Genomic DNA, 21760 nt, shown 5'->3' with positions numbered 1-21760 from the left:
GATCTCCAAAGCACTCCATCTTCAGACAATCATAACTTTCACATTGGGACTCTGTTTTGACGAGCCGTTTGGACGGGCTCATAGAGCATCTCGAAGACCACATTCTAGAGGATCAACTCAACATATTGGGCACCTTTACCTATCATCCCAATTGGACGAGTCTGGGGCCCTTTTGGCCTAAAAAATTGCATCGCGTATACATCTGCGCTCCCACTTGCCTGCCCATGGCCTTCATACCTGCTTTAGCTATCTAGCTTGCACCTGCTAGAACCCTTTGCACTACATAGCATACTTCACATCATCATTCACACTGAACATACCATGCCCTCCTTCCCAACCATATAAAGTGAGATCCTCCTCAAGAAAATCCTGCACCTGCTCGACAACCCACTTCATAGTTTCACTTATGAGCATACCTTTCAGCCACCACACACAAGCCTCCTTTGACATCTCGAACAAGCCCACACCCTTGGACTTTTCTTCATGCTCAAAAGGACCACTCCACTTAGCGGGAAACTCTTTCAACATAGGCACCTTGGTCGCCATAACTTCCATACTCACCTCCATACCAGCCTCTGCCGATACCACCACAGCAATAGACTTTTGCTCTCCAAAAGAAACCTCCACATGTAGAGGGACAGACCCTCGTACCACCTGCTTTCGGGTCAAATCTTTCCTAGCAAGAACCTGTGTCTCTTCATCCATCTGTTGGGGTATAAAGCCTAATGTGGTCGCCCAGGAAAGTGGGCGGGCTGCCAGGTATGTACACATATTCTTTTGTAAAAACCTAATAAGAACTCACTATGCTCTACACATTACAGTAGAGCGAGTTCAGCATATCGTCGTGCTCTTCTTCTCGCACTCTCTCTCGCGTCGCGCTTCCGCTCGTACTCCTTCAACTGGTATCAGAGCTCAGATCGAGGCTCGGTGTTCTCAGAATTTCATTCTGAGGTCATCTCGGCCACCGTTCGGCTTCGACAAAGGTCTGCGCAGGTCATTTTTGACTACGTGGTCTCGACGGATGTGTAGATCCGACTCTGCAAATTTGGGGTTTTTGGCCTACGACTGTAGGTGCTGAGGATATCGACACTCCCAGAGTGTTGATTTGTGGTTGTCTACACATCGAAGGACGGCTCACAGTTCTTGGAGGCGTGTCACATACGACACGAGCGCATCTACACACAGACTGTAGGCGACATCCACTAGTTTATCAGGTAGCTTGTGTTTGCTACTTGATATTCCAGATTTCATCCTGACATTGCAGGTACTTCCACATGGGATGTATTGTCAAAGATGATGTATGTTTGTTGAGGGTTTGCTGGCTGTGAGTCACGCAGCAAACAACCGCCGCAGCGGTTACAGCATATAGTGGGAAATTTGTGGATGTATGACTTTGTGGGAAGTCTATGTACTGTCAGATTTACTGCAGCCTTTGTTGAGGTTCGAGTGAGGTTTTATTGAGCTGGGGGATTCTCGAATGTTGAGATCCTTTCGGTGATACAGGTCTTGGAGCGATCCCTCGAGCACCCTTAGATAGGCAACTAGGATGTATTGACTGTGAGTTAGACAGTTGGGATTGCATCTTTGCTTTACTGCCGTTGAGGCATTGTCATAGTCTATGCTTACAGGACAGTGACAGGACAGTGAGAGACAGTACAAGTGCATGACAGGTTTACCCGCAGCTTACAGTGTCAGAGAGACAATGTTTTTTGAGCTGTTTTTGGTCTGTTTTTTAGTACACCAGAGCCATTTTACAAAGGAGACTATGCCAAAATTTATGCAGAATCTGAAGCTTTCTTAGTTCATTTGACAGGTTGATATTGGTTCAGAGGTCAGTTTACAGGGGAAACTCTGCCGAATTTTTCCCAAGAAAGTAAACCATTGTGAAGCGTAGCTATGGCTGGATCACAGGACACTGCTCTTTACAATATCAAGAAGCTGGATGGAACCAATTTCCCATTGTGGAAGAAGCAGATTTGGCACGTGTTGGTACAAAAGAAGCAGATAAAACCTATAAAGCTCAAGGGGATAAAACCAGAAGATATGGACGAAGATGAATGGAGCGAAATGGATGAATTGGCACTTTCTACCATTATGCTGACTTTGGCAGAAAGCGTTTACTTCAATGTAGCAGACGAGATGTCGGCTTATCAAGCATGGTTAAAGCTGAGTGATCTTTATGAGAAGCAGAGTGCAGCTTCACAGGTATACTGGCTTAAGAAGCTTGTTGACTTGAAGATGAAAGAAGGGACACCTATGTCCAATCATCTGAATGAATTCAACACAATCTATAGTCAATTGTCAGCTCAAGGTGTCAAGTTTGATGAACCTGTTAGAGCTATGTTCCTGTTGATCACATTGTCGGAAAGTTGGGACACTTTTCGCACAGCTTTGAGTAATTCTGCACCTCTAGATGGTTTGAACATAGCAGGTGTAGAAGGAAGTTTGCTTACTGAAGAAACCAATAGAAAGACAATGTACAAAGGCAAAGGAACAGCCTTAGTTGTCAGGGGAAGGACCAAAGAAAAGTACAAAGGTGGAAAGAGGAATCAGTCTCGTAGCAAGTCCCGCAATGCTAAAGGCAAGAGTGACATAGAATGCTACCATTGTGGCAAGAAGGGTCAGATGAAAAGAGACTGCAGAGAATGGAAAGCAGAAAAAGGCAAAGAGAAAGCTGAAGACCATGGTGAGAAGAACAAGTCCTCAATGAAGATTCAAGAAATAAATGTGACAAACACTGTTGCAGAGGATGAAAGTCTAGTGTCAGGAGACATCTACTTCTTGAAGAATACAATGGACTCGGCTCTTCTTACAGCATCTGATGGAAATGCACTGAGTGACTGGATTATAGACTCAGGGGCATCACTTCATGTGTCTCCAAACAAGGAGTGGTTTACCTCTTATGTGACCACTAAAGATCATGTTCGGCTAGGAAATGGGCAGATATGTGAGATCTTAGGTGTTGGCGATGTTCAATTGAAGTTTCAGAATGGCTCTTCTTTCACACTGAAGAATGTGAGACATGTTCCCGCAATTACAAAGAGCTTGATCAGCACAGGTTTACTTGATGATGCTGGCTACGTCACCACTTTTGGACAGAACATGTGGAAGATATCCAAGGGTTCTATGACAGTAGCACATGTAGTAAAGTCTGGAGGACTTTACATGATTTATGTATCAAATGTCTCTAAAAATGTAATCAATGTAACCGAGCAGCCGAACGTTTCTTTGTGGCATAGCCGGTTAGGACATATGTCCAAGAAGGGAATGGAAATCTTGTCTCGTTCTGGTTATTTGCCTGGCTTTTCATTTAATGATTTTGAATTCTGTGAACATTGTCTGTATGGTAAGCAAACACAGCAGCCACATAAGCATAGAAGCAGTAGAAGAGATACACAGTTGGCACTTGTTCATAGTGATTTGTGTGGACCTATGCCTAACATATCTCTAGGGGGAGCTTCTTACTTTATGACATTTATAGATGATTACTCGAGGAAAGTATGGGTTTACTTTCTCAAGCACAAGGATGAAGCTTTTGGTGTTTTCAAAACGTTTGTGACACTTGTGGAGAATCAGAGTGGCAAGAAGCTTAAATGCTTACGCACTGACAATGGTGGAGAGTATGTTTCAAAGGCCTTTCAGGACTTTTGTGAGTCAAAAGGTATAAAACGTGAACTTACTACTCCTTACAATCCTCTTCAAAATGGTGTTGCTGAGAGGATGAATAGGACCATACAAGAGAAGGTCATAAGTATGTTGTCTACTGCACAACTGCCAAATGGGTTTTGGGCTGAAGCTGTATCAACAACTGTTCATCTTGTAAATAGATCTCCTAGCAAGGTTTTGCAGAAGGATTCAGTGCCAGAGATGGTATGGTCAGCCAAAATGCCCTCATACAAGCATCTCAGAGTCTTTGGCTGTGAGGCATATACTCACGTTCCAAAGGAATTTAGGAACAAACTTGAGCCAAAGAGTAGAAAGTGCATCTTTCTAGGCTATGGTAATTCTGGTGAGATGGGGTACAGACTTTGGGATCCCGAGTCCAGAAAGGTTGTCCGCAGCAATGATATTCACTTTAATGAATCCAAATATCATTCTAAACCAGAGAGGGTTGAGGAGATTAGAAGAGTTGTCTTCCAAGAAGATGGACCTGCACGTGCAAGACAAAATGTCAGGGCTCAAGAGGCGCAAGGGCAGGATAGAGTGGAACCATAGGTTGTGGCTGAGCCTGAGCCACCTATTGTGCATAGATCTGGACGTGTCACGTGACCTCCTGATAGGTTTGTTCCATCTATGAACTATGTCATGTTGACTGATTGCAATGAGCCTTCATGTTACAAGGAAGCAGTGCAAATGAAGGACTCCGGGAATTGGCAATTGGCCATGCAGTCAGAGATGACAGCTCTGCATAAAAACAAGACATGGAAGCTAGTTAAATTACCACAGGGCAAAAAGGCTCTACCTTGTAAATGGTTCTATAGGTATAAGATGACCGCTCATGATAGTCAGCCAAAGTACAAAGCAAGGCTTGTTGCCAAGGGCTTTAAGCAAGAACAAGGCATTGACTTTGATAGAGTCTTCTCTCCGGTGGTCAAGATGACTACATTGAGATGCTTTCTTGCATTGGTTGCCATATTAGATTTGGTGTTGCACCAAATGGATGTCAAGACAACGTTCTTGAATGGTGATTTAGATGTGGAAATTTACATGAAGCAGCCAGAAGGGTTTGTTGAGAAAGGCAAGGAAGATTGGGTATGCCAGTTGTTAAAGAGTCTTTATGGCTTAAAACAATCACCGAGGGCATGGTACCATAAATTACACAAGTTTATGCTTTCTCAAGGCTACAAACGTAGTGAGTTCGATCACTGTCTATATACAAAGAAGGCTAAGGATGGTAGTTGGCTGATCCTTATTTTGTATGTGGATGACATGTTGATTGCCGGCAAGCACTTGGAAGAAATTTCAGCTTTGAAGTCAAAGATGGCAAAATCGTTTGACATGAAAGACATGGGTGAGGCAAGTCATATACTTGGTATGCGCATTGAGAGAGACAGATCAAAGAAGTTGATTTGGTTATCTCAAACAGAGTATATTGACAAGGTTTTGAAACGTTTCAATATGGAGAAGGGAAAGGCACTGAGTGTTCCATTGCCACCATATGTGAAACTTAGCAAACAAGATTGTCCTGTGTCTGAGGAAGAACAGGCTGAAATGGATAAGATTCCATATGCATCTGCAATGGGTAGTTTGATGTATGCAATGATTGCTACTCGCCCAGACATTGCATTTGCAGTGGGAGTAGTAAGTCGATACATGTCAAACCCAGGCAAGAAACATTGGGAGGCAGTGAAAGGAATATTGAGATACCTGAAAGCTACAAAGAGTATGCGTATATGCTATGGGAGTTAGGAGCTAAGTGTAAAGGGTTTTACAGACTCAGATTATGCAGGTGACTTAGACAACCGAAGGTCTACGCCAGGGTATGTCTTTACATTGGCTGGTGGAGCAGTATCATGGCGTTCTAGATTATAAGATTGTGTTACTCAGTCTACTATAGAGGCTGAATATGTTGCAGCATCAGAGGCATGCAAAGAATCAATTTGGCTTAATCGACTAGTAACAGACTTGGGAATCAAAGAAGAGATGCCTGTGTTATATTGTGATAGTCAAAGTGCTATACAATTGGCTCGCAATCCAGTTTATCACTCAAAGACAAAGCATGTGGATGTGAAGTATCATTTCATCAGGGAAATGGTCGAGGATAAGCAACTTCAGCTTGTCAAAGTTCACACCACAAAAAATCCTGTTGATCTACTTACAAAAGGACTTCCCTCAGAGAGCTTTGCACATTTTCGCAAGCAGTTATGTGTAGGGTAGTACATCACTTCTCTACATCTCTTGTATATTAGCTTGTATAGTAGCTTCTCTCACACTTAAAGTACCACATTGGACTTTAAGTGGGAGGTTGTTGGGGTATAAAGCCCAATGTGGTCGCCCAGGTAAGTGGGCAGGCCGCCAGGTATGTATACATATTCTTTTGTAAAAACCTAATAAGAACTCACTATGCTCTACACATTACAGTAGAGCGAGTTCACCATATCGTCGTGCTCTTCTTCTCGCACTCTCTCTCGCGTCGCACTTCCGCTCGTACTCCTTCACCATCTCACCCACCGGGTCATCAAACCCCCAGTCACTTTCATCTTCAATGCATTCCTTGCCAAAAGAACCTATATCCCTACCTGTGCAATCCACAGGTGATTGCAGTTGCTCTTCCCTTCGATAAGTATCCGATGCCTCTCCCTTTCCATCTTCTTCAACCTGTTCTTCTTCCTTAGCCACAACAACTCTCTCCTTCTTGGGAAACCCTTGTATCTGTCGTACAATTAAAGCACCTTCCACAGCTACCTTGATAAGCATCGTCATTATCATGGTGCCACACAACACCCTCACCTGCATGTCGTCGCTCTCAAGCTCCGACACTCTTCTTTGCTCTTCATTCATAGTGGCAACCACCACATCTTCATGCATATAATAGGGTAACCTTACCTTTACCAACATTGACCCTTCGGATTCTATCTCCCAGCTTGTATCTCTATCCTCCTTGATCGTTTCCCAAAAACTCGAGTTTGTAGACTCATCATCTTCACCATAGGCCGATTCAATTTCAACACTATCATCCTCTAGATGCTCCACAAAAGCTGGACCATCGCCGTGCCCACTTTTGTCATCCAACCCCAAGCTCTTAGCACCTACAACTTGACCATGATCTGTTATCTTTTCATACAAGCACTCCACCAGAACAGGCTCCACCTCTTCAAGTTACCTTGGACACTTGGCATCTGCTAACTCCTCTACACACAAGCTCTCTTTACCAAAGGGCTCATCTTCGCCTACAAGCTCCTCCACAAATGGAGTAGATGCTTCACCAACAAGTAATTCCCAAGGAACATAGTCAATCATAGGTCTTACCCTAGCAGGATCCACACTTCGCATCACTCGCACCATCCTCGACAGGCCCATAGAACAAACTGTTGCTTCAACAGACACACAATCTGCAGGCTTTAACAAGCCTAACTCCAGTTTTCTTTTCATTTTCTTCCTCTTCACCCGGGCAACTCTGACTGCCTCGCCATAAGTCTTTGGCTCGTCATCATTCACTTTATCTCGAACTCGAGGACACATGCAAGCTAGGAATTTCTCCATCTTGAAACCATCCGCATTGACCACTCCGGTGACAGCCACTAAATCCTTCTAGCTTGATTCAAACTTTTCGATAAAAGCATCGACATTTTCACTTACTTCTTGCCATAGCTCTTTAATCTTTGCATCCGCTTCAGCAAGCCGACACCACTTTTTGAAACTTGTGTAGAAATTGCTCTCGAAAACCAGTCCAATCTTGCTTATCCGCAGCTTCTAGACCATCAAACCAGGCTTTTGCTTTACCTCGCAGCATCAACGGAATTGTCTCCAGCTTTTCTTCATCACTCCACATTTGCAATGAGAGCATAAATAACTCAAAATCTGCCAGCCATTCATCCGTATCTTCATCACCATTGAAAATTGGGCCAACACTCTGCCACATTTTCGCTTACAAAAACATCACAATCGAGCAATCAGCGTGCTCCTCAGTGGGGGCACCAGAAGATGGAGAGGGGGAATGGGGAACACACCCGACACACATCCAATGGCCCCTATATAGCTCAGGGTATTCACAGCACCCCTGTCCTCTCGAAAACACCTACAAAAAAGACGATTCACACCAGCAAGGCCTCGCTTGCACTTCGCTCAACGCACACACGACCTGCACAGTCGCTAGACAGCGATCACACTGATCATGCCCGCTTCCAACTGTTCCATAACTCAACACCTCCCTCTCTTTCTCTCTCTCACATAGAGGGGGCCCGGGGGGGCGCACACGCTCACACACACCGGCACCACACACCTTGGAGAGGAGAAAAGAAGAAAGGGGGGAAGGGGGGAGAGACGACGTCAAAATCGACAATGATAGCTTCTCCTTCAAACGAGAAACCATATACAAACTCCATGAACCGTGCTCAACGCTACTCCATGGTCATCGCCGCTTCATACAGAGGGGCATACACCTCCCGCGACAAACCGAATCGATCGACACACGCCTCGACGGGAAAATTTACCTCTGGCTTCACTTCGGCCGCAGCTCCGCGTCTTGGTAGCCCTCGCTAGCTTCTTGGTAGCCCTTGCTAGCTTCTTCTCCTGCAAAGCTCGTGCCCTTCCAAGCCGCTTCGCGGATAGTGCGTGCCGGCCTCGATCGCTGAGAGCATGAAGCCTCCTCTCTCTTTTTTCCTCCTCCTCTTTTCCCACGCAAAAAAGAACCCCCTCCTGCTCGAAAAAAACCTCGCTCTTACCCTTCTTTTCCCTTTTTCTTCCCTTATCAAACTTGCTTCCAAAGTTTTTCTTGAGCCGTAGCGCCCGACGCTATGCTTCTTCTAAAAGCCCACAAATCCTTTTTTTGACTTAATTGTTGTGGCTCACTCCCTTTCTTTTCTCCAACTCGGGCCACAACTCACCTTTTTCATTTACAACAAAGAAAGTCCAAGCATTCCATTCGCACACGGTCGGTGCTCCACGTGCTCGGGTTTGCCCAACACTCCTCTTGTCAAGCTACCCCCTCCCAGCTTCACCCCCTGGAGAGCTTTTTCGCATTCGGAACACTTCCCATCCTTTCACCGCAAGTCGCTCCATTGGAAACAAATCAAGTCCGCCCCCCTCTGCAGTGATTATCCGTCAACTTGAAGTTGGCATCCCGATGTTGACTCCGATCGACGAGCCAAAAAAAAAGGCTAACTCCCCAACTTGCATGCGATTTTCTAGAACTGCAGCGAGCTCAAAAACTCTTGTTGGCACGCCTACCAACTCGACCCGCGGAGTACGTACCCGACCCCTGGCAAATGTTCCACAGGCTATAACTTGCTCGTTTGAGCTCTGAATGGCAATCCAAAAAGACCGGCATGGTCCACATCTCAAGATTTACAAGAGTACTCATTGATTCCATTTTTTGCCACCTGTCTGTACCTACCCTGCCCGTCGCGGATCTGCAACGCATTCCATCTTCGAACAATCATAACTTTCACACCGGGAATCTGTTTGATGAGCCATCTAGATGGGCTCATAGAGCATCTTCAAGACCACATTCTAGAGCATCAAGTCAACATCTTGGGCACCTTTACCTATCATCCCAATTGGACGAGTCTGGGGCCTTTTTGGCCGAAAAAATTGCATCGTGTATACATATGCGCTCTTACTTGCCTGCCCATGGCCTTCATACTTGCTTTAGCTCTCCAGCTTGCACCTCCTAGCATCCTTTGCACTGCATAGCACACTTCCCAGTGCGGACCAACTTTGGTTGCACCAACGCCTGATAGAGAGCCTAGAAGTCAGGTAGTACAAATAGCCAAACTTACACAAAAACTTAGTGGAGACGGGAATGTGAGAAAGCATATCAAAGTATTTGAACAAATATGTTATTCCCTAGGAGAACACAATGAGTTTCATAAGAGTAATGCTTTAGCTTGACCTTGAGTGGGAAGGCTAGAGATTGGTATAGGACCCTAAGGGTGGAAGACAAAACGACTTACCCTACTCTTAGGAGACTGTTCTTGAAGAGTACATACGAGAGGGAGTTCTTTGGGGTGTAGCCTCTCAGCTCCAAAAAGACCAACAAGAGGAAGGGGAGTCCGTAAAAGACTTTATTAGTTTCTTGAAGCATTTGAACTCTCTTTGTAATCCAAATGAGCGCTTCAATAATAACCAATTGCTCAATAGATTTACTAGGGGACTATGGCATGAGGATATCTACAATGGCCTAGTCAGTAGAGGTATAAACACTTGGCAAGCAGTCACCACCAATGCGATCCAACTGGAGGACAATTTAATGATGCAAGGAGAAAGAGTGTCTGTTGAGCCTAAATCTACTAGCTCGCAAGGAATGGGGCATGAACCAATGACCATAAAGCCTATTGCTAAAGAGCTAAAGATATCTGAGATGAATTTAGCAGATCTCACCAAGGCCATTCAAAAAAGTCTTAGAGACAATCCTGCTCCACAAAACAATCATATGTATCCAAGAAGAGAGCAACAATAGTGCTTAGTTTTCTTTGGTCCACATAGTACCAGTGAATGCCCTACATTTAGCGTAAAATTTATTGGGAATTGCAATGCATGTGGGAGGTATGGTCATCAAGCCAAGGATTGCATAGTATTTAAATGTGCAATGGCCAATAGACCAACCTTAGCATGGACGGACACACCTTGAGTGCCTGCATTGATGCCGATCCCCACTTCGTGAACAACCATCTCAACACATGGTCCCTAGGGTCCAGAATGTTGTTCAAACAACACCATTACCACCTCTAGTGCTACGACCCTAACCCCCAAAGAGAGAGAGAGAGAGAGAGAGAGAGAGAGAGAGAGAGAGAGAGTATGTGTGAGTGAGAGAGAGTCTACGTGTGTGCAAACTGGCAATGTTTTCTTTTTGAACCACCCGAGAATGTGTGGTAGCTTGTGAGGGGGAGGCTAGGTCTTTATATAAGGGGACAAGGCTGATGAGGATCTGCCAAATGTCAGGTACAGGAGGAGGGAGCTCTCTGAGTTAACTAAATTCTAATTCACTTAACTTGGGCATTTTATGCATGTCCCGATACTTGTCATGTGAGTGCATGGCCCTTTAGCCCTTCAATTTTTCCATAATTTAAAAAAGTTTACCCTCTTAAGTGTGAGCTAAAGTGCACATTCTAGACCTATTTTGGATGCCACCAGGTGTGTTAGAAAACTCTCTTTAGTGACTTCAAGATGCACACATTGATACACATTTTTTATTACCTACGATTAGACTAATTTGTTTTACAAAAATGGACATGCTGGTGCAGCCACATTTGGTCGGCCCAGGGAGATTTCAAAAGCCAGTACATGGAGGTTCACAAGCAGGTAGCAAAGTGCTTGAGCAGGTAATCGATGGTGTGTACACCTAATGCTATTCGGATGTGTATACCAAATGAGGTACTTAACACTAGAATGGTAACAGGACACTTTTATGTCCTTGGACACTTTTGTGTACTGTTAAGTGACCATTTTGCTTGAATTATTTGAAGAGTATGAAAATGAATTTCTAGGTGCTATATATCCACAAAGTTGCCTTATGAGCTTAAAAAAATTAGCTTTTTTTTTTTTGAGTATTGATCTCACTATTAACCTTACTCTTGCACAACATTTTTGAACCTAAACTATGTGAAAAAACGGGTCCTGTTTTTGGCCTTTTTTTCAAATTTTGGCAACTATACCACTCTAAACTTCATGTTTGTGAGGTTTAGATGGCTAGAGGTTAGGCCTTCATAGTTCTCAACATGTTTTGATGCTTGTAGGGAGAGCTAAGTGTTAAAATTGAAAGTTATGACCAATTTATAAGAATTGCATAATCTTGTTTTTTTGGCCAAAATTAGCACTTTTATGATTTTTTTGGTGGCTTTCTTGATACCCAAATTCAATTTTGATTGTGTAAGTGTAACGTATAACATAAAGCTAATCTTCCTTGAGTTTTGGGGGACCTAATATGCTATATAGCATAGTATATGATGATGGTTGAGTTTTTTGATTGCTGAAGAATACGATACATTTTAGAGTAGCAAGTATAACTTTCTCAATATTGCTAGTTTCTTAGGCCAATTGTGTGTATTTTGTAGGTAGTAACCATATATAATCATAGACTACAAACTTGGCTAGATATTGAGTAGTTTTTATGGGTTTCTAGAGGTCATAATGCTAAACCCAGTTTTTTCATGTTTGCTGTATTTAGCACTTTATCATTGCCCCCAAGGTTCCAATTGTAAGAGATCCATTATCCTTTTGACATGCTCCATGGCTCCTTTTGAATCCAAAGACCCAAAGGAAACTAAGAAAACGTGTATATAGTATCTGTATTGAGCGTGGCTATAGAAACTTTGATGATAGGTCCGCAGAATGGCAAAAATGTAACTTTTTTGTACCTATTTTTTTTGACCAAAAAAAAATTAGTGAGGTAAAAGCAACCATATGTTTTGGTCACCAACGCATTGAAGTTAACGGGGCATTTTATCTCACATCCTACAAAAATCCCCAGTCTTATTTATATGCAATCAACTGTAAGAAATTGCTGTTTTGGGCAAAATGCACTAGTCCATCAACTTTAGAGGCTTGTAGTGACCAAGGGATGAGAAAAATTACAAGTTTCTCATTTTTTCCATATGTAGTACTTATTGAACTATAAGCTCATGAACGGATTTTTCAAAATGAGTGGATCTACTATGGTTTTGGAATTTTTTCCCAATACCCTGAAAGGACACTTTTATGTCCTGTTAGGTTACCATTCCAATGTTAACAAGCCAAGGGTGTCTTCAAGCATTGTTGAATGTAACTTAAGGATGATATAGTTTGATGGGTTTCCCCATTAGATCGTGCCATCATGTGTGAAGGATGGTTGCTCAAGTTCGGCGAGCTCAAATCTTATTATGTGCTTGAAGTCAAGTTTACTACATCTTGACGATCGAGAGCTATTTCCGAGGAGCCTACTATGTGACCATTTCAGGGACTAAGTATCAAAGAGATCGATGCTCAAGTTTGAAGGAGGCATTCGAAGGTGTGACATGAGTTGGCGTGTTGGGGCCCTGACACTCAAAGTTTTTGAAAGCTATTAATAAAAAAAAAGAGTTGCAGTGGATAGAAGGTGGCGCCATCTGGAGGGCAAGCAAACCGGAGGGAGGCGTTATCTGCATGCCGGGGGTTCCATTAGAGAGGTGGGTCAGTTTTTGCATAGGGGGAACCTCGCTATTGGCCTGAGAAGGTAGAGGGGTCCGGGGGCCGAGCTGCATGGGAGGGCAGCCTGTTGTTGCAGGCAAGGATCAATTGATGCAGGCGGGCTACTGTAGAAGGAGCCGCCATACCAGGGCCGCCAAGGCGTGAGGAATGAGGAGGGCGTCTCCAAGCATGAAGGGTGGCGAGGGTTGCTATAGGGCCTAGATCTGAGGAGCCACAGGTGGCTACAAGGAAGGCAAAGGGGCTGAGGGCAACCAGGGGGTGATGATTGGTTGCAGAAGGATGCAAAGAGGGGACCCAAGAGTGGATTCAAGAGTCTGCAAAGAGAGGTGGCAAGCTGCCTATGAGGAGCCAGCACTCCAAGTCATAAGCTGGTGGGCACGCAGGTGAAGAAGTAGAAGGCCGCAAGCCATCAGTGTTGAAGCCTGCATATAAGGATGACCAACATCATAAGGAGTCAGTTCTATGCAAAAGGAGTAAGGACGAACGAGGGCTAAGGGGAAGGAACGTCAAGAGCCGCATGAAGGGCCTGCATGAAAACTGCAAGACTTTCAGTAGCGTAAAAGGGAGGCCGTAACAGGTGGGCGACGGCTGTGGGTTGAAGGCCATGAACACAAGGCACCAAAGCAAGGTATCTAGGGTGGTCGTCAGTTGTAGGTTGGTGGACGCCAAGAGAGGACACAAGAGATGCTGCGGGAGCTATCTAGGTGCATAAAGAGGTAAAGATGCAAGCTATCTAGAGCGGGGCCAAAGAATCGAAGGGTTGCAGGAAGAGGAGGAGGGAAATCGGGCCATTCTCTTACTCATAATCCACCAAGGGCTCGTTGAAAGCTTCACCAAGGAGCATGTCTTTTTGAAACCCATCAGTATAGTGCTTGCTCTAATTTAAGCCAATTGAATTATCTCTAGTCTCCATATGCTTGTTGTTTTCGGGACATATATAATTTTTCTTTCCCCCTTGCATATGCTTATGTGGATGTCATAAATGTAAGTGGATCTTGTGTGTGGGTACTCTATCTAAATGTGGCGTATACCAGGCATTTCAAAGTGTCTGTGTATGCCAATGGTTATGAAAGTATCCGTATGTGCTGGCCTACTCTTGATTACATATTTATGGGATCGGGTGCTCTTAAGGGTTGAGGCTTGGTCGTATGATTGCATGATGGGAGGTTGGGTATGGGCAGTCGGGGATGTTCAGGTTTGAGCAAGTTCAATAGAGTCGATTGCAAATCAGGTTTCTAGGTGTGTGTTAAATAGGGGATCGGGGTGCTGTGGAATCACTGGGCTATAGAGAGGCATTGACTGAGTGTGCTGGTAGTTTTTCGACTTCCTCCTTTCCATCTTGTGGTGCCCCCACTGAGGACCCATTGATTGTTTCCTAAGAAGGTGTTCGTGAGTCAAGATGAAGCAGGAGTTTGGTCCAGTGTTCAAAGGAGATGAAGATGCTGATGACTGGATACCCGATTTTGAGCTATTTATGCTGGCAGTATTGTAGATGCCAGGTGATGAAGCAAATCTCCAGACTCTACCTTTGGTGCTGCGAGGTAAAGAAAAATCTTGGTTCGATGGCTTAGAAGATGCTTACAAGCAGAATTGAATCGGATCTCGAGATCACTTTCTACAACGTTATCGAAAAGTGGTCTCGGTTTTGGAAGGCTTGCAGCAGGACGTAAGTGCAAATTTTGATGCTTTTGTTGATAGATTTGAAGCTTATTGGGGGGATTTGCGGCTGCTACCCAGGCAACAAATGCGGAATATTTTAAGCGGGAAAGGTTTCTATCTTGCTTGCATCCCTATGTTCGTGAGGGTGGACTATGAAGATCCAAGAACCTTTGATGAAGCTGTCAAAGTTGCCAGAGAAAAGAGTCGAAAGATGACGAAGAAGATGGAGGTAGGATTGTTACAATCTACAATCACGGTAGCCAGTGGACCAAGGCCCCAACAAATTGATGAGCAGCAAGAGGTAAAAGCTCCTTCTTTTATTGATATGCATTTGATCAAAGCATGTGAAGCTGATGCCAGGCTAGAAGAGGTAGAACAAGTACCAGTAAGGGCTCAAAAGGTGCAGAGGCATATTCAGAGTGCCACTCAGCTTGCTTGCTCAAGAGGACGAGGTGATAGAAGATCTTAAAGAAGAGGTCTCAATTCTAGAGCCAGCAACAGCAAGGATGACAGCAAATGTGCAAGAATCGGCAAGATCAAAAGAGGAGTTTGAAAGTTCTCATAGCTCCAACAGCAGTTTGGATACCGATGCTACATGGGAGACAGAATCCATGTATTCTAGGTATGAAAGTTATGATTTTTTTCGTGTAGGTGAGGTGGAGCAAGATGTATGCGAGTTTCCTACCACTCAGCTAAAGGTCGAAGAGAAGTATAGTGCTGCACCTTGTGTGAATCTGCCAGTCGAGCAGCCCTATCAAATGTCTCCTGATGGTGAGTTCCTATTGGAGGAAGAGGTATGGTTTGATTGTGCATCTGACTTAGTTGAAGAGAAAGTTTTTGAGGATGACTTGCAGGAGGTAGGAACAAAGGCTTTGGTAGGTCAAGTTTATTTATCTATGCAGGGGGTGGGGCAACCTTGCCTTGATGGGCATGTCGAGGTGTACTTTGAAGTTTGAGTTTGTGTGTAGCCGTGGAGAGTTAGCTCCGGAAGATGACTCTATGGAAACGGATGCAGGTGCAGCCTATAAGAGTGATGCTTCATGCAAAGAGGAAGGTGCCACCAACCTTGCAAGTGATGAGGTGTTTGATGAATAGGTTGAAGCTCGAGCAAGTCATACTCTTGAGTATGAAAAGGTGGCCTTGGAGCCATTTACAGAGGGTTTGGGTATACGTTTGCAAAGGGAACATATTTGCTTGGCTATGCAACAGGTGGAGACAAATGGAAAGGTCTTGCTATTTATGTGATGCTATGGATACATGTGTTATTGGAGGTTGCTTTACAGGTATTTTTGTATCAGTGGCGAGGCTTTTTTGAAGTGGACTACCATGGAGGGTTCTGTAGTAGATGGCAGGATAGCTGCTTATGATTCAGGTTTCTCAAGTGATGGTAAGTGTGCTTATAGCAGACACGAAGAATTATGGATGCAGGGTGACAAAGCTCCATGCTATGGAGAGCTAGAAGGGTGGCATGTCTGTTGGCCTACAAATGCAAAGAGGGGCTTCTGCAAAGTGCATGCTTTACAGGTGGATGACAATGAGCAATGCTTTGTTTTTTATCCAGGTGGACTGTATGTCATGCTTGGGAAGCTAAGGCTTTCCATTTGATCCCGGAGGAGTGGACAAACACTAATTTCTTCCTCTCTTTATCTCTATACCACTTATGTAGTCATTATATATCCTTTTTCTCATGTAATCCTATTTTACCTAAATAATGCTATGGTTGAGCATAAATGCTCAACTAGGGGGTGGGCAATGATGGTGCAACCAGATTTGGTCGGCCCAGGGAGAGTTCAAAAGCCGGTACATGGAGGTTCACAAGCAGGTAGCAAAGTGCTTGAGCAAGTAATTGATGATGTGTACACCTGATGCTATTAACTGTGTATACCAAATGAGGTACTTAACAGGCCAAGGGTGTCTTCATGCTTTGTTAAATGGAACTTAAGGATGATATAGTTTGATGGGTTTCATCATTATATCGTGCCATTGTGTGTGAAGAATGGTTGCTCAAGTTTGGCGAGCTCAAATATTTTTATGTGCTTGAAGTCAAGTTTACTACATCTCGACGATAGAGAGCTATTGCCGAGGAGCCTACTATGTGACCATTTCAGGGACTAAGTATCAAAGAGATCGATACTCGAGTTTAAGGGAGGCATTCGAAGGTGACATGAGTTGGTGTGTGAAATGGGGGCATGACACTCAAATTTTTTGAAAGCTATTAATAAAAAGAAAACCGAGTTGCAGTGGATAGGAGGTGGCATCATCTAGAGGGCAAGCAAACCGGAGGGAGGCGTTATCTGCATGCGGGTGGTTCCATTAGAGAGGTGGCACCATCTGGAGGGCAAGAAAACCGGAGGGAGACGTTATTTGCATGCGGGTGGTTCCATTAGAGAGGTGGGTCAGTTTTTGCACAGGGGGGAACCTCGCTATTGGCCTGAGAAGAGAGAGGGGCCCGGGGGCTGAGCTGCATGGGAAGGCAGCCTAATGGAGGCAATGTTAGGAAATAAGACGTAGCTAAATAGATAATTGAGTAGATTACTTAATGGACAGAGACAGATTTACATACACGAGATTATAGAGTAGAGAGAGAGAGAGAGAGAGTACACATGATATACGTGGTTCACCCAATGTGGGCTACATCCACGGGAAAGCATCCACTCAATGGCTTTAGTACTTCAAAACAAGAAGTAGTTTACAAAGGGATTATACCCTTAATGGAGCTCCCGCCTTGCTTCACTCTCACCACCTCACACTCACCTTGTTGCATCAACTTCACACACTATGAAATGTGTGTAGAAATGGCCTCCTTTTATAGGCCAAAAGGGCTACCCTCTCTCATGAGAGGCAGCCATGTGTAGCCTCCCTTGTGTAGATAAGTCCAAATCGGACCCTCCAATCCACCCATGTGTGGCCGCCCTTGAGAAGACAAGTCCGCTTTTGAATTCGGTCACCGGCCATTGACTTCCAACCACCGGCCGCCGGCCATTGACTACCGACCACCGGTCAACCGATGGTTAATTTTCGATCACTTTCCGGCCGCCGTCACGGCCATAATATTCCGGCGAGGAAAAAAAGTTGCCCCTGACTCTTGGCCGTGAAAATTTTGGTTTCTGATGAGTGATTTTCCTTCATGCACGATGGCTTCTCCTCACAATGGGGGCCTTACAAATGTACGCTTTTATCGTAAAAAATTACAAGGGTAAATCAGGCTCCATACTTAAAAGGCAAGGACCAGTTGATGCAGGCAGGCTGCTGCAGAAGGAGCCTCCATACCAGGTCCGCTAAGGCGTGAGGAAGGAGGAGGGCGTCTCCAAGCATGAAGGGTTGCGAGGGATGTTATAGGGTCCAGATCTGAGGAGCCATAGGTGGCTACAAGGAAGGCAAGGGGCTTAGGGCAACCAGGGGGGTGATGATCGGTTACAGAAGGCTGCAAAGAGGGGACCCAAGAGTGGATTCAAGGGTCTACTGAGAGAGGTGGCGAGCTGTCTATGAGGAGCCAACACTCCAAGTCATGAGCTGGTGGGCATGCAGGTGAAGAAGTAGAAGGCAACAATCCATCAGTGTTGAAGACTGCATATAAGGATGACCAACATTGTAAGGAGACAGTTCTATGTAAAAGGAGTAAGAACAAACAAGGGCTAAGGGGATGGAACATCAAGAGGCTCATGAAGGGCCTGCATGAAAACTACAAGACTTTCAATACTGTAAAAGGAAGACCATAACAGGTGGGCGACGGCTGTGGGTTGAAGGCCATGAACACAAGGAACCAAAGCAAGTTATCTAGGGTGGTCATCATTTGTAGGCTGGTGGACACCAAGAGAGGACACAAGAGATGCTGAGGGAGCTATCTAGGTGCATAAAGAGGTAAAGATGCAAGCTATCTAGAGCCGGGCCAAAGAATTGAAGGGTTGCAGGAAGAGGAGGAGGGAAATTGGGTCATTCTCTTACTCATAATCCACCAAGGGCTCGTTGAAAGCTTCACCAAGGAGCATGTCTTTTTGAAACCCATCAGTATAGTGCTTGCCCTAATTTAGGCCAATTGAATTATCTCTAGTCTCCATATGCTTGTTGTTTTTGTGGACATATATCATTTTTCTTTTTCCCTTGCACATGCTTATGTGGATGTCATATATGTGAGTGGATCTTGTGTGTGGGTACTCTCTATCTAAATGTGGCGTATACTAGTGATTTCAAAATGTTGGACGGGAAGCGACTCACACACCCATGAAGTCCATGCAAACACTACCTAGATCAACATAATGTCAATCGACACGATAGGCACACGGAGGAAATCTTTTTAGCTCGTCAAGCTGAGACCATCCTACACATACAACACTCAGGAAGGCCAACTAAACCACAATCAAGAACCTCACTGCTCTCAACTACACCACCTAGCCACATACACACATACGGAAGGTAACTCACCTAATCATGCCAGATTCATACGAAAGTTAAGGAACACCATCCCCTCACTAGGATACACCTGTCCCTAAGCTTCTACACTCAAAACCCTCACTCTAAACCCATCTGTGAAAAACGCGTTTGATGACAGAGCCGAATTCTGAAAGTGCCCAAAACTGAAATTTATGAGTACCTATGCGTAGCTTATGTCGCCACGATTCTATAGACTACTAGCACGCAGAAAACAGACATCGTTTGATACACTTACGACCACAAGTAGCTCGTAGATGCGTCTGCGTGTGCGCTTCGTCTCGCGTAGAATGCTTGGCGTCGTCACGTAGCTCTCCTCGAGCCTACAACAATGGTGCAGTCGGATCTCCAATGTGTTGAGCGAGCCGGGCGTAGCAAGAGGATGAAGCTCACGCTCACTCTCCTTCTCTCTCACACACAGTAGACGGCAGCGCTAAAGTTTGATTATGATTAAAGTATCTTTACAAAATGACCTAGGTACCTTATATACTAAGGCTACCTTAGGTTTAACCAAAAATGGGGTTGAAAGAGTCACATGGCTTTGTATTTACAATCTGGAAGTGCCATTGCACTCCGGCTTCTGAAACTAGAATAACTACTCATTACAAATGACGTTTATAGCCATAATCCGCAGCATTTCATAACTCGCAAAAGATAAGACTTTGGTACGAAACTTAAGTTATGTCGTGTTGTTGACCCAACGGTCAACATTCTCCCCTTCCGCATTCATGTCATCCCCGACATGACCTGATTGTCGATGGCGATGTGATTTTTGTTGTCGTTTTGTTGTTATAAAGAAAGTATAGACTATAGCCTTTGTAGTAGCTTGTCTTTTTCGTCCAATCCAATGTACATAGTCTTCACATGATTTAGGAAAATCATAATTGATGACGAACTTTATATCTTTCACATCCACGCTCCGAGCTGCAGCATCTGTTTCTGTCATTATAGGTCTACTGCCAGATCTAAATTCAAAAAGAACCCAATGTCGTTTAACTTGACTCTTATCATCATGGATAGAGAAAGCTCCATCCATCATTTGCTCCAGCAAATTTGTGAATTCGGAGTATTTGTGATTCTCAGAAACAACTTCTACAATCTGTAGAATTCAGTGATTGGCTTTCTGATCTTGTAAGCCAATAACAACTTTGTAAGGAGTTATGTTGTGTTGTTGACCCAGCGGTCAACACTTTGCTGTTGTTTTGGCTTCATCTGTTGCACTGCTTGTATCTTTGTCGAACCACAACAAGAACTATGATCCATTAGAGCAGACATCTATCATCATAACCATTTATCTTTTGAGATCCTCTGATTACTTTTATTTCTGCTCTTCTTCATTAGGGACTTCTTTGTTCCTGTGCAATCATGTTGTTAGTGTTGTCTGCAGCGTTGTCATTGTAGGCCATTCTTCGACTCTCCATTGAGGAGAAGTATGCTATGATCTGAAATTGGTGCTCCAATTCATTTGTCAATTGATTTGAGTAGCATTTCCTTATTGTTGATGTAGAAGGAATATGTACAAGAGGATGGTGATAGGTGTCTTTAAATTAGGGTCTAAAATCTGGATGACCAAAGAGAAAAAACCCAGTGGAAAAAAAATGCCTTTGGTATACTCTCTTATTGGAGTCGAGCAGTTGAACGTGAAGTACATGTTCATGAAAGGTGAGTGCTTGGGTGAAACACGGAAAGAGTGCCTGGTGCAAGTGCCAATTATGGGACACTCTATATGCATATGACAAATTTGTCAACAAAAGCATGCAATGTGAAAGAAGGAGATGATGGGTGTTTCGAGGAATAAATGTAGCACATGTGACATCAAAAGATGTCTCAATAGCTTCCACCTTTCCAAGAAGGGTTTCTGATGTAGAAGTTTCTCCACTCGTATCTCACTGTGCTTAGTACATGAGTGTCTTTTGGACCTTCTCCTTCACTTCACCAGACCTAAGTACTTTGACTTCGACTCTTTTGCTCACCTATACCTGCATGAGCGATACAATGTAAATATGCTCAACTCTTCCAGCTTGAGCAGTACCTAGAATAGCTAAGACGCTTAGACCACAGAGAATATTACTTGAAGCTTTGGGACTAACACCTCACTCATTTTGTGGCTTAGCCACTCGATTCTGTCTTTTATGACTTGTCGGTTGCATGTTGACACTGCTTTGTGACAAGTTCTTTGGCTGTTGTAGTGGCTGCTGAGACATACTTCGTGAAGTTTCATCGTTTTCCTGTACCTTCTTCTCTTTGTAGTGCTCAGGCCTCTCGTCAGTCTTTTCTTCGTGTGGATTATGGAAATTTTTATTTATTTTTAATCATAAACAAAGAAAATCTTAAAACAACTAAACAAAAGAAAAATCATTCAAATAGAAATCTAAATGCTATGTACACTATACACATGTCCCTAGGTGCTCATATATGGATTTTGTCCCCATACTCCTCTGTACACTACTATGAGGGCATATACTCTAAATTTCGTCAAAAAATTATCACAATAAAACGCAAAAATTCAATGCATCTCACAAAACATTGCCCTCTAATAGTCATAATGTTAGGTCCGCATTGATAATGCCTCCCCCCTTCCTATTTGGAGTCATCCTTTACGACAGGGTATCGCAAAGGTTATGTGTTGTGCTTGGGCAATTAAAAGTTGTGCTTATGCAAGCCTTGTAATGTAGCCCTATTATGCATACACAGTCAATGCATGGAAAAGATTTATGTTGTGCAAGATGTGGGTATAAGCAATTTTCTTATTGACATTTGTTGGCGAGGCTTCCTATTCTAAGCAATGTAATGGTCTTTGAAGCTCCTGTATCGTTGCTTGATTGAAGCGACTTGCTCTCTTCTAACC

The 21760-nt window shown here is 44.0% G+C and overlaps 1 pseudogene; it reads left to right on the top strand.

The window, feature by feature from the left end:
- The first annotated feature begins 12829 nt into the window (after positions 1-12829).
- Positions 12830-16449, top strand: LOC147458264 (uncharacterized; annotated as a pseudogene).
- The last annotated feature ends 5311 nt before the right edge of the window (positions 16450-21760 follow it).

The sequence above is a fragment of the Adiantum capillus-veneris genome, chromosome 5 (genome assembly GCF_014529385.1).
Source record: "Adiantum capillus-veneris isolate H3 chromosome 5, ASM1452938v2, whole genome shotgun sequence".
NCBI classification, from domain to species: domain Eukaryota; kingdom Viridiplantae; phylum Streptophyta; class Polypodiopsida; order Polypodiales; family Pteridaceae; genus Adiantum; species Adiantum capillus-veneris.
This window is presented reverse-complemented; position numbering and strand designations above follow the sequence as displayed.